Source organism: Bos mutus, chromosome X (assembly GCF_027580195.1).
Source record: "Bos mutus isolate GX-2022 chromosome X, NWIPB_WYAK_1.1, whole genome shotgun sequence".
Classification (NCBI taxonomy): domain Eukaryota; kingdom Metazoa; phylum Chordata; class Mammalia; order Artiodactyla; family Bovidae; genus Bos; species Bos mutus.
Window position 1 is genome coordinate 68,098,252 of NC_091646.1, and position 16,702 is coordinate 68,114,953.

Here is a 16,702-nt window from a genome sequence, read left to right on the forward strand (position 1 = left end):
AGGTATTTCCTGTTTGAAACCTCCTTGGCATTGTTATTCCTTATGCCTATCTCACAAAGTGTGAAAATGACACACCTCTCACATTTCTGAACAAGGTCTTCAGATTTGTGTGGATATTTCCACACCAAGAAGTCAGCTTCTCCATTACTTGGAAAGATAAAATGAAATCAGAAAACTTGGAGTGACCTCCAAAACCACAAAGAATCCATGCAAAGCCAAAAAAATCAGATGGGTTCTTTTCATTCGAGGATTTTAGTGTTTATCTTCACATTGATCAACTCACTCCCTTTGTAAACAAATTCTGTTTACACCATCCAATTAAACTCTTAACCATGGCCATTGGTAAGAATGTCATATAATAAAGCATTTATTTCTTAGGCATTTGTGATTAGAATGGTATTATATTTAACACTAAGACTTTCAAGACATCATATTTCAGAGTCTTATAATATCCTGATCATTTTGAGAATTGCTTTAGATAATTCTTCTAGAGTTGAGTCATTGTAGGTGAGATTTAGTGGAAAAAATGAATGTGAATATATTTGATTAATAAATTTAATTTCCCATCAAATGTATAAAACGAATACACAGCATCTTGTTCAAAACAATGCTAAATATTCAAAGATATTTCAGGAATATCTAGAAAGATAATAATAGCCTGTTCATTTCATAATTAGTTCTGAGACTGCTATGAAAGCCTTTAGTCATTACAAATCTGAAATCTACTTTTAAAAAATGGTACACCTGGAATTGAGCTGCACTGACCCAGAGAGATGGTATGGGGAGGGAGGTGGGAGGGAGGTTCAGGATGGGGAACACGTGTACACCCGTGGTGGATGCATGTTGATATATGGCAAAACCAATACAATATTGTAAAGTAAAAATAAAATAAAAACGGTACACCTAATTTTATAAAAGACAAACTAAACTTCCAGAGAGTTTCAGTATATTGTCTACAGACACACAATAAGATTCCAGTTTCTTCTGAATCCCGATCCACATCACACTTCCCTTCAGGTTTACCTCCTAATTTACTCATTCAAAATTTTGGTTCATTACTCATTAACCAAAAGAAAAAGGGAGAGGGGGCTGAGATGCATGCCTGAGTGTTTGTTCTACTTATCCTTTTAAAAAATATATTTATTTATTTATTCATGGCTGCACTGCATCTTCATTGCTGCCCACAGGCTTTCTCTAGTTGCAGAGGGCAGGGGATACTCTTCATTGACAGGCGTGGACTTCTCATTCTGGTGACTTTTCTTATTGAGGAGCACAGGATTTAGGTGATTAGGCTTCAGTAGTTGCAGCTCATGGGCTCTAGAGCACGGGCTCAGTAGTTGTGGTGCATGGGTTTGGTTGCTCTGCTGCATGTGGGATTTGCCCAGACCAGGGATCAAAGCCATGACCTCTGCATTGGCAGAGGGATTCTTAACCACTGGACCACCAGGGAAACCCTGTACTTATCTTTGATGTCTCCAGCTACTTCTTCACGTTTTCTTTACTTCTTTTTATGGCCATGGCTTGGGGCTTGTGGGATCTTAGGTCCCCAACTGGAGGTTGAACCTGAGCCCTAGGCCGTGAAAGAGCAGAGTCCTAACCACTGGACTGCCAGAGAATTCCCTGTTCCTTAGTCTTTAATCGGAGAAGACAATGGCACCTCCACTTCAGTACTCTTGCCTGGAGAATCTCATGGGCAGAGGAGCCTGGTAGGCTGCAGTCCATGGGGTTGCTAAGAGTCGGACATGACTGAGTGACTTCACTTTCACTTTTCACTGTCATGCATTGGAGAAGGAAATGCCAAACCACTCCAGTGTTCTTGCCTGGAGAATCCCAGGGACAGGGGAGCCTGGTGGGCTGCCGTCTATGGGGTCGCACAGAGTCGGACACGACTCAAGTGACTTAGCAGTAGCAGTAGTTTTTAATGCCTCAACCTTGATTTTAACAAACAATGCCACTTGTAAATGAGACTTGGAGAAGGAATGCAGAGGAGAGAAGATAAAAGAAAAGGAGACTTAGTCTGGAATGTGTTTATCTTTCTTCTTGGATTGGTCTTTCTGATGAAGAGGAAAATTGCTACTTAGTTCAGCTCCTAAAGAAGACTAGAGATTTGGGATTGTGCTGTGAGGGGAAAGTAAGGGATGGGAGAGAAAAGATAAGAAAGAAAAGAAGAGTAAATGAATATAAGTAGTAGGTGAATGTGGATACAAGTGTGGGAAGTGAGTAGGGTCCAAATATTAAGGTAGAATGATAGAAGCAAGTGCTGAGGTGAGTGTCAAGGAGTGGGAGGGAAGGTGGGGAGCAAGGAGAGATAAGTGTTGAAGGAGAAGCCCTAAGGTTTTAGTCCCAAGTTCTGCACATTTGAGCTACTGCAGTTCAGAAGTATGTTTGTTCATTTGTGCACATATATGTGATAGATAGCTGGCATCCCAGAATTCTGTGCTCACACTAAAAAATGAATCTCTATTCACATGTTTTCCCAAGAAGCAAAACAAGAGAAAATAAGTTAGGTGGATCTTTGCAGTTTTTTAACAGAGATTTTCACCTGAGATTGGCCCCCAGAACTTCCAAAACCATGCACAGCTGATCAGAGTGTTGATGGTGGAAAATACCCCATTAGTAAATGTAGCCTTAAGGACTTTGCAGAGAAGTTGTTTGGTGTTTATTCAGAGTAGCAACCTCTAATCTTCCTCACTCAAGGAATCTGGAGGTGGAGGGCAAGCAAAAATATGAATATGGATCTTTCCGACATTTTTCTTTAAAGTGGTAAGGATAAACTCAGCTTTGTCCTATCAATTGATTTTTATTTCCCCACTATTTCCACCCAGGATGACCCTCTCTTCATCTGTATTTTTCCATCTCAGGTATTTGGACAGCTTTGCCTATAAGAGCTCCAGGCCATAATCATGCTGTTCCCGTGTTTGCCCCTACAACCAAACTCTCTGGAATCCATCCATATTTCATTCTACTTCTCAGCCTCACCTTTTTCCATTTATGCAAAGAATAGTAATGTTGTCATCTTCCCTGAGCAAATCAATTGTTCCTTCCCATGAGCTGATGATTTGGTTTGTGTCTACTTTGTCACAGACTATAAAAGCTACCATCTCATGCACCTCCTGTTCCTTGATCGACGTGAGCCTCAGCATCCCCATGCTGCTGGTAGCCAATGAGCCTTTCTTGCCTCTTTCGCTTTTTCCTCTTCCCTCATTCTTACGGTCCTGAGAAGGCCTTTCCCATAGAAAGCATTAACTCTTAATCCTTGCCCAAGTCTTTGTTTTCTAGGAAAACTCAGATAATAAAAATACCGTTTACCTTACAGCTGCTGCTGCTAAGTTGCTTCAGTCGTGTCCGACTCTGTGTGACCCCATAGATGGAAGCCCACCAGGCTTCACCGTCCCTGGGATTCTCCAGGCAAGAACACTGGAGTGGGTTGCCATTTCCTTCTCCAGCGCATAAAAATGAAAAGTGAAAGGGAAGTCGCTCAGTCGTGTCTGACTCTTAGCGACCCCATGAACTGCAGCCCACCAGACTTCTCCATCCATGGGATTCTCCAGGCAAGAGTACTGGAGTGGGGTGCCATTGCCTTCTCCGTACCTTACAGCAGCGGTCCCCAAACTTTTTGGCACCAGGAATCAGTTTCAGGGAAGACAGTTTTTCCAAGGACCAAGGTTGGGGGGATGGTTTCAGTATGATTCAAGTGCATTAAATTTATTGTGCACTTTATTTCTATCATTATTACATCAGTTCCATCTCAGATCATTAGGCATTAGATCCCAGAGATTGGGGACCCCTGTGCTGTGGAACCATCTTCTGTCATCAGAAGACATTGTACAGGTTCCCAGTGACTCAGATAGCAAGCTCTCTGCCAGGGAGTATGTTTGATACCTTCCAGAAGTTGTGTCAGGAAGTGAACCCAGAAAACTCAGCTTGGTGACAGGGTCAACTACAGTACTCAAGTCAGTGGGGATGGCGGGGGACAGTAACAATAGTGTGAACAGCAGCAGTGGGAGCAATGCAGAAAAACAGAAGGTGGTTCATTTTTCACCGAAGTCTCCTCTAAGTCTTCCTAAATCTCCCAGCATACAAACAGGCACTGATCTCTAAGAGCAGGGCATCTACTACCCGTACTTGAAAAGTCATAAATAGTGAGCTGAGAATTAGAGCATTTTTTTCTTTCTCTTCCTGTATTATTTAACTTCTTGGTTTCTAAGTTTGTGGTTTTCTGCTCTCATTGATTATTTCTATGGAAGAAGAAACTCTCTGAGAAGATCCATCCCTTCATACTCCTGGATGCCTCTTCATCAGATTCTGTCTGCCTTTAGCTCAGACAAGGTAGAACTGGGTCCCCTGAAATTGTCACTACTGCTTAGTACTTTAGGGGATACACCACTTATGGCTGGTCTTTAGGTATTTTTTCCTCCTCTTCATCTTATTCATTTATTTTTTATTTAAAAACTACTTATTTGGCTGTGCTGGGTCTTAGTTGTGGCACATGGGATCTTCAGTCTTCATTGTAGCATGCAGGATTTTTAGTTGCTGCACGTGGGATCTAGTCCCCTGACCAGGGATAGAATCTGGGCCCCCTACACTGGGAGCATGGAGTCTTAGCCACTGGCCCACCAGAGAAGCCCCTTATTCATTTATTTTTAAAGTCTAATAAATGACCTTGCTCCTAATATTTTGTTTGGGTTTCTCTTCTTTTCCCCAAGATGATCCCAGAGACTTAACAGCTACGTGTAAAAGAATGAAATTAGAACATTTCCCTCAAAACATATATGAAAATAAACTCAAAATGGATTAGAGACTTGAATATAAGGCTGGAAACCATAAAACTCCTAGAAGGAAACAGGAAGTCTTAATATATTTTTTGAATATATCTCCTTAGGCAAAGGAAACAAAAACAAAAATAAACAAATTAGAACAAACTAAACTTAAAAGCTTTTGCACAGCAAAGGAAGCCATCAGCAAAAAAAAACAAAAAAACAAAAAAACAACTACTAAATGGGAGAAAAATATTTGCAAATGATATGTCCAGTAAGGGGCTCATATCTAAAATAAGTAAATAGCTCATATTCAAAATGAAAAACCATATAAAAAATGGGCAGAAGACCTGAAATAAACATTTTTCCAAAGAAAACATATAGATGGTCAACAGGCACAGGAAAATCGTTCAGCATGGCTAATCACCACAGAAATACAAATCAAAACTACAATGAGATAGCACCTCACATCTGTCATAATGGCTATTATCAGAAAGACAACAAATAACATTTGCTGGAGAGGGTGTGGAGAATAGGGAGTCCTAGTATACTGTTGGTGGGAATGTAAATTGGTGCAGCCACTGTGGAAAACAGTATAGAGATTTCTCCATTTTGGGTATCATGAATAATATTTTAAATTTTCTTCTGAAATTGTTCATTGCCACTGTATAGAAATACAACTGATTTTATATCTTTCACTACTGCTGAATTGATTTACTAGCACTAGCAGTATTTTTCTGGATGTTTATGATTTTATATACATGTGTAAAAGATCGTGTCACCTATGAATGAAGTAAGCTTACTTCTATTTTTCCAGTTTGGATATCCTTTATGTCTTTTTCTTCCTTAATTGCTTAGTTAGAACTTACAGGACAGTGTTGAATAGCAATGGGGGAAGTAAGCACCCTTGTCTTGTTCTTGATCTTTGGGGGAAAACTTTCAGATCTTCACCAATGAGTCTCATGTTTGCTGAGTTTTTTAAAAAAATAAATGCCCTTTATAATGTTGAGGAAGTTCCTTTCTATTCTTATTTTGCTGACTTTTATGATGATAAAGCATTGGATTTTATCAAATGCTTTTTCTGCATCAATTAAGATAACCATGTTGTTTCCTACATTTCATCAATGTGGTATAGTATTACATTGATTGATATTCATATGTTGAAGCACTGTTGCATTCCTGTGATAAATTCTGACTACTCATGGTTATAATTTTTTTTAATATGTTGCTGGAATCAGTTTGTTAGTATTTTGTGGAAAATTTTTGCATTTTTGTACATAAGGGATCTTGGTCCATAGCCTTCTTTTTTAAGACGTCTGTCGTCCGTCTAGCTTTGGTGTCATGGGATGAGATATGATTTTACCAGTTAAAATAATAACTCTTTTAACTGGTGTTAATTCTTGAAACTTTTGGTAGATTTCACTAGTGAAGCCATTTGGTCCTGGACTTTTCTTTGTTGGAAGGTTTGACATAACTGATTTAACTGCCTTACTTGGAATAGGTTTGTTCAGGTTTTCTATTTCCTCTTGAACCAGATTTGGTAGCTTGTGTGTTTCTTGGAATTTTCCCATTTCATCTGGGTTATCTAAATTTTTGGCCTTCAATTGATCCTAATAATCACTTATTACTATGTAATTATAGTAGTCACATTATTATAATAGTAATCACTTATTATAACCTTACAAAAATAAAGAAGGTGAAGTCTTTTTCTGTTAGACTGTAGCAATGTCTATAAGGTTTTTTTTAAATTATAAAACAAGGTCCATTTTCTTCCCCCAACACAAGTAGGCCACAATAGTTGTGCATGCTGCCACCCCCACAGCAGATGTCCAGCTGAGAAATGGGGAGTGGTAAGTGGGTACAAAAATATGACATAATACTCTCTTATCTTTTTTTTTTTTAAAGCAATCTTTCTTCATTAAACACTCCTCTGGTTGCTCTTAGTTGTTTCTTTTTTTCCCCCTTAGATTCCAGAGTTCTGAAAAAGTTGATTCTAACAGTTTTCCTCAACCTAATGGTGGTTGCTTTAGTGGATGGATAAATCCTTGGAGTTTCCTCTCCTTCATTCTTAGTGATGTCATCCCTCCCCCCAACATTTAATTTTGATTATGAAAACTTTCAATCATACAGAAAATATAAAAGAATAGTACAGTGAAGACCTACCACAAAAATTGTACCATAGACATGTTGTTATACTTGTTTTAAATCACATAACCATTTATCTATGAATCTATGAGTCTATTAACTTTTCTTATGCTTTGATGCATTTCAACATAAATTGCAGACTTCCGTAAACCCTCTTGTTCTTTTTTGATAAACATAAAAACCTCTCCCAACATCCTGATCTACCCTTGAAGGACACCATAAGTGGTGTGTGTGTGTGTGTGGTGGGACAGGACTATAGGAATGTCCCACATACTCTGATGAGGTTAGTAGAATCTTGAGCTAGTTAAAAGACCCTCAGGGCATGTTGCCCAACTTTTTATCTGATCAATCTCTCCATAGCACTCCCACAGAATCCACCGTTGGCTTATATACCTTCAGGGATTGGCATCTCACCAATTCTTGAAGTAGACTGTTCCATTTTTGGACAACTCAAAATATTCAGACATCCTAAAGCTACACACATGGGGGTTCCCTGGTAGCTCAGCCGGTAAAGAATCCTCCTGCAATGCAAGAGACCCGGTTTCGACTCCTGGGTCGGAAAGTTCCCCTGGAGAAGGGAGAGGCTACCCACTCCAGTATTTTGGGGCTCTCCCTGGTGACTCAGATGGTAAAGACTCCACCTGCAATGTGGGAGACCTGGATTCCATCCCTGGGTTGGGAAGATCCCCTGGAGGAGGGTATGGCAACCCACTCCAGTATTCTTGCCTGGAAAATCCCATGGTCAGAGAAGCCTGGCAGGCCACAGTCCATGGGGTCACAAAGAGTCGAACACGACTGAGCGACTAAGCACAGCACAGCACGGAACTGCACAGAAGATTAATTATTTCTCTCCCACTGCAGACAGTTCTTCTGAGTTGTAAAGAGTTCTTCCTCAAGTATTCCCTTTTCCATAATATGTCCTGGTTCCTTTAACTACTCACTTCCCCATCTACCTGCTAATTCGACTCTGAATGCTTTACCAAAGTCCTTTTTAAATGGCACGAGTCGAAGCCATGGACAAACTCCCATTAAGGTGGGCTGTTCAGATTAGAGGTAGTTGAGTACTTTTCTTTCACTCTTAACTGAACCTGTACAAGAGGTTTTCCTTTTTGACTCAGACCTTAGCGGAGCTTGGTGTAAGACGTTGGCTCTTTTCCGCCAAGCGACTCAGTGTTTCTTTGATTATTCCATGCTGCCATCTGGTGGCTCAATCAGGTAGTTCCTGCCTGCCCCTCCCCCTCACCTTCGAACTATGAGAGCAGGGGAGAGGAGGTATAGGTTAACAAAATAAAAAGCCTAGAAGTAAAATGGGAGAAGGCAATGGCAACCCACTCCAGTACTTTTGCCTGGACTATCCCATGGACGGAGGGGCCTGGTAGGCTGCAGTCCATGGGGTCGCTAAGAGTCGGACACGACTGAGCAGCTTCACTTTCACTTTTCACTTTCACGCATTGGAGAAGGAAATGGCAACCCACTCCAGTGTTCTTGCCTGGAGAATCCCAGGGACGGGGAGCCTGGTGGGCTGCTGTCTATGGGGTTGCACAGAGTCGGATACGACTGAAGCGACTTAGCAGCAGCAGCAGTAGAAGTAAAATAATAGAAGTCTTTTTAAAAGAGCACTTGAATCCTCCCCTGCCCCATTTAATTCCTGCTGTGTGTCCTACATTTGGGAGAACCAAAGTAGAGGGAGTGGGCACAGCTAGGGTACAGCCCCAGAAAATATTCTGAGAATATCCCATTTCTGTCTAACTCTGACTTTCAGCAAGTCACTTTTCCTTCTAGTATCTCAGTTTCCACACCTGTGATCCCAACAGTTTTATCAAATGAAGTCAAGCAGAACTGAAGGCAAAGCCAGGCTGTGAAAGGAAGAAAGTGAAGTGGGCTGAAAGTGGGGGAGGGAGGCAACAGGAAGGGATAAATAAACCCTGAACTTGATAAACAGCAAGAGAGTGCTGGGTTGCTGCAGGGTATGATGGGCCCTAAGCATTTCGGGGGCTTACCTTTCTATATAAGTAGTTATTTCTATAAAACTCATTGGCCCAAGAGAGATGTAGTGATTTAGCAATGAAGCTTTAGAATGATGGGTAGAGAAGAGGTACTTACATACTTGTTTATTCAACAGTTCATATGGAAATTCTCCATAAGGGCTGAGTACCATCTCTTCATTTTTAGGTCTCCAAACCATTTCTTCATGTTTTTTATTGTCAAATGAACCATACTTGTCTAATTTCACGTCTTCCCTTATTAGAAAAAGGTAGCAACACTTACTACTTCCAGAACAAAGGCTCTTTAGAAACTGTTTGTGTCTTCTGCATTTCTTTTAGCCCAAGTCTTGGCATCGGACCTTGGTAATCTAGAGCCGTAAAATGTCCTGTGTCTGATGTGAATGCTGCTGCTGCTGCTGCTAAGTCGCTTCAGTCGTGTCCGACTCTGTGCAACCCCATAGACGGCAGCCCACCAGGCTCCCCGTCCCTGGGATTCTCCAGGCAAGAACACTGGAGTGGGTTGCCATTTCCTTCTCCAATGCGTGAAAGTGAAAAGTGAAAGTGAAGTTGCTCAGTCATGTCCGACTCTTAGCGACCCCATGGACTACAGGCTACTAGGCTCCTCCATCCATGGGATAGTCCAGGCAAAAGTACTGGAGTGGGTTGCCATTGCCTTCTCCGCTGATGTGAATGAGAATACTCCAAATTAGCATGTCAACACCAATTGGGGGCCTAATCTCACCCGATCGCATGAAAGATTACTGTGACAGCCAATAGGAATAATCTATCAGTCTGGAGACCCTCGGAGAAGGCAATGGCACCCCACCCCAGTACTCTTGCCTGGAAAATCCCATGGGTGGAGGAGCCTGGTAGGCTGTAGTCCATGGGGTCGCTGAGGGTCGGACACGACTGAGCGACTTCACTTTCACTTTTCACTTTCACACATTGGAGAAGGAAATGGCAACCCACTCCAGTGTTCTTGCTTGGAGAATTCCAGGGATGGGGAGCCTGGTGGGCTGCCGTCTATGGGGTCGCACAGAGTCGGACATGACTGAAGCGACTTAGCAGCAGCTGCAGCAGCTGGAGACCTTCTTGGAACCAGGGCCTAGCTGCAGAACTCCAGGACAACCAATTTATAACTTGTCTTTTCACCTTTTAAGGTGTTTTGGTGAAACAAAAAGTTTTGATTTCAAAAATTCAAATTTATCAATTTTTTTGTATTTGATGCTTTTTGAGGTTTGTTTTAGAAAATTTTCCCTAATCCAAGGTCTAAAAAGTATAGAACATTTCCACAATTGTAGAAAATGCAATTGGACAGGCCTAGTTACCCTAATTATTGGTAGCCTGTGTAAAAGACACAGTAAGTTGAAACAGGTTAAATTCTATAGTGAGGTCAGATTCAGGATGATACTATTAGTTAGTGTCCTATACAGAAGGAGCTTAGGACTGCTCTTCATAGTGTTGCTTCTGGTTACAGTTGACTTGCTATTTACCTCCTGCTGATTAGTCTAGATTGAAATCACAGGTGTTATATAATAACTACTTATATAATCAAATCATTTCTTTCTGCTGACTGAACGTTATCAAAGTGGTTGTTGCTATTTATTGCCTTTTACAGGTATGGTTTTCCTGGTAGCTCAGTTGGTGAAGAATCCGCTTGCAAAGCAGGAGACCCAGGTTCAATCCCTGGGTGGGGAAAAATCCCCTGGAGAAGGAAATGGCAACCCACTTCAGTATTCTTGCCTGGAAAATCCCATGGACAGAGAAGCATGGCAGGCTATAGTCCATGGGGTCTCAAAGGGTTGGACACGACTTAGCGACTAAACCGCCACTAGCAAAGAAAACAACATTCTTCAACCTCAATTTACCACTCTATGCAATGAAAGCCTCTTTTTCTCTATTTGTCTCATTAGAAACTTGTGAAAGATTAAATTAAGGTGAAATCTTAAAGACTTACAGAAGTACATATATCATATATATGAATCCCATTTCCTGCCCCCAAATCTGGTAAGCATAGCAGATTTGTTTGAAGGCATTTGCTTCTAAGTGTTCAGGAAGGGTTCAGTGGAAAATTATGCCACTTTTACAATGTAATATTCCTTATTTGGAATGACAAGTCAGAGTACCATTTTGTGTGAACCAAGAGCACTTCGAAGATGGAGTGTTTCCTTTAAGGAAGAAAATTTTCCATACTTTATAACTTACCTGGAGACTGGAGGGCATAGTTGCTGCTGCTGCTAAGTCACTTCAGTCGTGTCCGACTCTTTGCGACCCCATAGACGGCAGCCCACCAGGCTCCCCCGTCCCTGGGATTCTCCAGGAAAAAATACTGGAGTGGGTTGCCATTTCCTTCTCCAATGCATGAAAGTGAAAAGTGAAAGTGAAGTCGCTCAGTCCTGTCCGACTCTTAGCGACCCCATGGACTGCAGCCTACCAGGCTCCTCCACCCATGGGATTTTCCAGGCAAGAGTACTGGGGAGGGCATAGTTACCTGTTAGTATTTGGGTTAAGTTACACTTTCCAGTTCAGCCACTGCGAGGGCAATGTATCCTTTGATTTTCTAGGAGTTGTGTGGAATAGTTAGTTGTTTCCCTCAGGTTCTCTGTTATTTCTCTGATAAACTATATAGGACAGTTTGTGAGATTAATTGCTTCTCACCAAAATAGCTATGTTTCTGGGGGCGGCTTTGGCTTTTATATGAACATTTTCCTACCAGTTACTGGCAGCGGGTGAACTTCACTACTGTATTCCTATGACTGCTTCAATGTTGGGGTCGTCAGATTCACGGAGTAAGTAGAAAAAATACTGAAGATTAAGGGTTCACAGTTTAAAAGTTACAAGTAATATAGATTGGTTAGGGGCTAAATCAGCATTCTGTGAAATGATTTTTCTTTCCTCTCTCTTGCTCACTTAGAAACACTTACATTCTTCTATTTTCAGGGGCCACAGAAATGCAGTGCTGGAGTAGAAAATACACTGACTCAGAATTACAGTATGTGACTTTGAGCACATCATGTAACCTTTATGGGTCTCTTTTCCGACTAAACCTTCACTATCACATTAGATAACGGAAGGGAAAGTCCCCTGAAGAGGGTTCTAACCTTAATGTATTGCCCCTTCCTAGCTTCTTTGGTTCCTATGTCTGGTGGACAAGTTATTCATTCTGACTAAATGAGGTATTTGGATAGTTTATTAACATATCAAAGCTCTACCCCCCTCCTTCCTCCTATTTCAAAACCAAATTAAACTAAAACCTTTTCATTTGTTACACTGTTTGGGAGAATTTTAGCATCAGTTATCTAATTTGATTTACTTAACGTCCCTATTTTACAGACACGAACCCATTGAAAACCCTTTGAAGTCATGGCTCCTGGACTAGAAATGAAGCCTACTTCCAGTATAATGTTCTTTTTAGTATGTTGCTATTTTCTTGAACTCTCTTTTTCTTGTTACTGGGTAAATTTTTGAACCGGCTAAACTACAAATATGTCTGGCTTTCAATCTTCTAGGCCACTCCTCTTCTATTCCCTCCGCCCTCAGTCCCCTCCCTCTCACTTCTTAAAGCGCTGCACTTTGCTGCGACCGCCATATTTCTTCTTTTCCCGAGATGGAAGCTTATTAATATTGGATTTCTTTGCCTGTGTGGTTCTTTCTGGAACATTTTCCAGACCCCAACCATGCCTTATGGCATATTTCTTGGAAAAAATTACACCAAAAATTCATAAAATATTTTTAAAAACCTGAACTTTCTTCTAGTATTTTCTTGACACCTTCTCAGTATTTTACAGATACTTGGGGATATTTTTAGGCAATTTTCCATTTTAAAGGACGTTTTCTTTGGAATGATTTTTGGTTGCCTCCTCTGGGTTTTTTGTGGTTTCTTTTTCTTTTTCTCCTCCTTTTCTATATTATTTGCCCATCGCGGCTGTGGATACCTGGTTTTAGTGTGTATATAGATAGGTAGATAGATATATTATTATTGTTATTATTTTTTACCCAACGGGGTCATGGATACCTGCCTTTCATTTTATTTTTTTTTAATTTGCCCATCGGGGCCACGGATACCTGCTTTTAATTTTTTTTTTCCCCCTTAGCCCATCGGGGCCTCGGATACCTGCTGTGTACCCCCTCTCTCCCTAACCTGGCCCATCGGGGCAATGGATACCTGCCTCTTTTTTAAATGTGTTGGTTTTTTTTTTTTCCTTGCCCATCGGGGCCTCGGATACCTGCTTTAATTTTTTTTTTCTTGCCCATCGGGGCCTCGGATACCTGCTTTAATTTTTTTTCCTTGCCCATCGGGGCCGCGGATACCTGCTTAGATTTTTGTTTTACACCACCCATCGGGGCTTTATATGGTTGGAAAAGTGTTGGGTTTTGTGGTTCGTTGTACTATCTGGAATGTCTACAAAATTTTGCTGCTAATCGTTTGTGTTGTGTGAGTGGAACTACGGCTTTGGCTGGGAGATGACTTTGCAGTTAGGCTAGAGGGTTGGTTAGGCTGGGGAGGAAAGATGGCGGCCACTTCAGATTTGCCGCCCAGCTTGGCTGAGGGGTAACTGTGCTAAGTATCACTAGGAAGGTAAGATGAACAATGCGACAGGCAAAGGAAATGGTATGCATTGCATGAGTTAAATGTTTTGAATAAGCTGACTTGGATCATGTTAGGAGCTTGGCATGAATTGTGGTATCATGAGGTGGGAAAACATAGGATCATCCTATGTCATATTACAAGGGTCTAATGGAAAATGAGCGGAAGAAGAATTAGGCGCAGTGTTCAAAATGGCGATTTTGACCTTGCAGCATTGCTTAGCATGGCTCTCTGCTTTGTTAGAGTGTTCAAAATGGCGGATCCATTTTGCCGCAGTGTTCCAATGGCGGGAAGCCACATCATGGGTGTCTTTGTTCTAGTGTGCAGCATGGCGGTAGAAATATTCTGTTACATAGTAAAAGATGGCCGCTTAAGTACTTGCCGCAGTCTAAAACATGGCGGGCTTTTGTCTCTGCCGTGTGCATTTCCTGATAGGTTTTGCTGCAGGGACAATATGGCTGACCTTGTCATGTGGATATCATGGCAGTTTGTCACGTGGATATCGTGGCAGGGGTGTTTGACCGTTACATTCTTGGCGGGCTTTGCATCAGGAGGGCCTGCCGCATTGTTAAAGATGGCGTGCTTTGCCGCGGACAAAGTGAAAGGAGGGATTGGCAGTGTTAGATTGCCGCGTGTCCCACCCAATCAGAAAGGGTGGTAGAATCGGTCACAGCCAGTTAGTGGAGGATGGAATTAGATGAGTTAGCATAGCACCTCGCTACCGTCTCTATTCAGCCAGTCAGGATTGGCCACATTTGTACTAATCTCAGTGGGTGGTACCAAAGTCTTTCCAAGGACATTTGGCCTTTCCACCTCCTCCCTCCCCTCTCACTGGCTCCCTCCCCTCCCTCATTGCCACTTGCAGTGCTGGATATTAGGTTGTGCAGGCAGAACCTCACGCCATTCCTCTGCATTGGTGCCGTGGCCGAAGCCCTTCCCCCACTTCCCCCTTCCCCGCCCCCTGCTCTTCTGCGTTGTGGCCAGGGGCAGTGCGCCATGCCTGCTAAGTGTGAACTTGGCGGTGAGTCGTGGCAAGGACCAGAATGGATCGCAGATGATCGTTGGCCAACTGTTGGCAGAAGAGGAATCCCTGCCTTCCTCAAGAGGAACACCTACCCCGTGGCTAATACTGGGGTCGGATTTTGATTTCTATTTATTTATTGGATGTCAGTCATACATAGTTTGATTATGTGGTTTGCTAGTGTTCGATTTCAGCCTTAAGTGACTAGTATGGAAATGTGTTTAGGGACTTATTTGTAGAATTCATTTTAATTACATTTAATGAGTTTTCATATTTGGGTTCCTTTAAAATTCCTTAAAGTTTTCAGTTTTGTTTTTTTTTTTTAATGAACCCCTCAAGCTTTTTTTGTATTTAGATATTAAAGTCAAATAATAAACCACTAAGAATTTTTTTTTTTTTTACTTTGAAATTGACTTCATAGACTACTTCCCTTTGGATATTTGAAGAGTCTTGTAGCATAGAAGTAGTTAATTAAAAATTTAACTTTATGACCGAATGTGAAAAGGAATATTTGAAGGTCCTCTCAGGTTCAGGCCTTGCTTTGTCCCTACTCTTAATGCTGCACTCATTGACTAATGATCCAACAACCTGCAGGAAACCAGTTGCTGTGAATTTGCTTCTTCTATTAGAATGTATTATATTGGAGAATTATTGTTCATAATTTCAATTTTCTGTGGTCCCCTGCCTCTACAGCCCCTAGCTCCTCTGCAACCCTGTTCCCAGCAATCCCCTTTCTGGCCTCAGCCCCTGCCCCAGCCCCAGCCCCAGCCCCAGCCCCAGCCCAGCCCCAGCCCCAGCCCAGCCCCTGCCCCAGCCCCAGCCCCTGCCCCTGCCCCAGCCCCAGCCCCAGCCCCAGCCCCAGCCCCAGCCCCAGCCCCAGCCCCAGCCCCAGCCCAGACTCAGTCCTGTTTCTGCTTAAAGCCAGTGCAATTTTTGTTAATTCAGTGAAAAAAATAAGTTGTCCATTGCTCATCCATTAGACTGGGATACGCTGTCTACCTCTAGCATTCCTGATCTTGAGTGCTGGCTATCCAAGTCACCATTTTCAGTTAATGTACAGAATCCCATTTGTCCCTTGGTCCATGTTAGAAAAAAGAATCCATTCACCCTTTGCATTAATGTTAAGAAACGTTAATTAACTGAGAGCTTCATATCAGACAATTATTGCCCATAAGTCTAGTTACTCATAATCTTCTCAATCCCCTGTCAATAAGGGAGAAACCATTCCTCTGTCATTGCTGCAGTACTCACAATCCTAGTTTTCTGGACAGTGCGTATTTACTGAGCTGACCACCTAAACTCTTTGTATTGAGTGAAGTTGTAATTGTCCATAACCCTGCCTATTGGATTAGATTCCAGTCCAAAACCCTCTTGCATTCAGCAAAGGGCACAGAAAACCCAATTTTTTTGGTTAATGTGCTCAGTCCCAGTTGTCATAGCTTTGTCCATTAAACAAAGGCATCCTACAAATTTTGCCCTGCTTCTGGGGAGTCCTGTTCTTGGACAATTAAAGTACCAAATTGTAATTTTTGTTTTCCCCATTAACCAATGATCCTCCATCCTATTTACATTGCTCTTAGGCATTGCTGACTACCTGAGACCATGTTCCTTGAATTATTAATGTGTAGAATCCCAATTGTTTATTACACAAGTCCTTTCTTTGCACTGTAGCAGAAGTGCTCATCTTAAAAGTCACTTACTCTGGAATATTAATAGATTCAGTTGTTGTTGATCACGGTCCAGCTTAACAGGTAAGATCCGCCCATACTCTTTTCAATGCCCCTAGGTAGTGCGGACTACCTGCCACCTTGGATTAATATGTAAAATTCTCATTTCCCATGATCCTACCGATTAGTCTAGGATATCTCTTATCTCAATCCCATTTCTTCTGAGGAGTTCTGATTACCCAAAGTCCCTTCTCTTATTAAAAAATTGATGTGCATAATTGCATATATCCATGGTCCCATGCAATAAAAAATGAAACCCCACACTTGGTGGAATATTGCTGGGTCGTGCAGATTATTCAAGAACTCAGCTCTTGGACATTTAGTTTGCATAGTTGCAGTTGTCCAGAGTCCTGTCCGTTTTAATGGGCCATTGGTATCCTATTTGCAGGCTACGTGGGTTGAACTCTCAAGGGCCCTCCTCTTGAATTTATAACGTCCATAATTGCTTTTGTCCATGTCCTGTAAACTAGTCACACTGG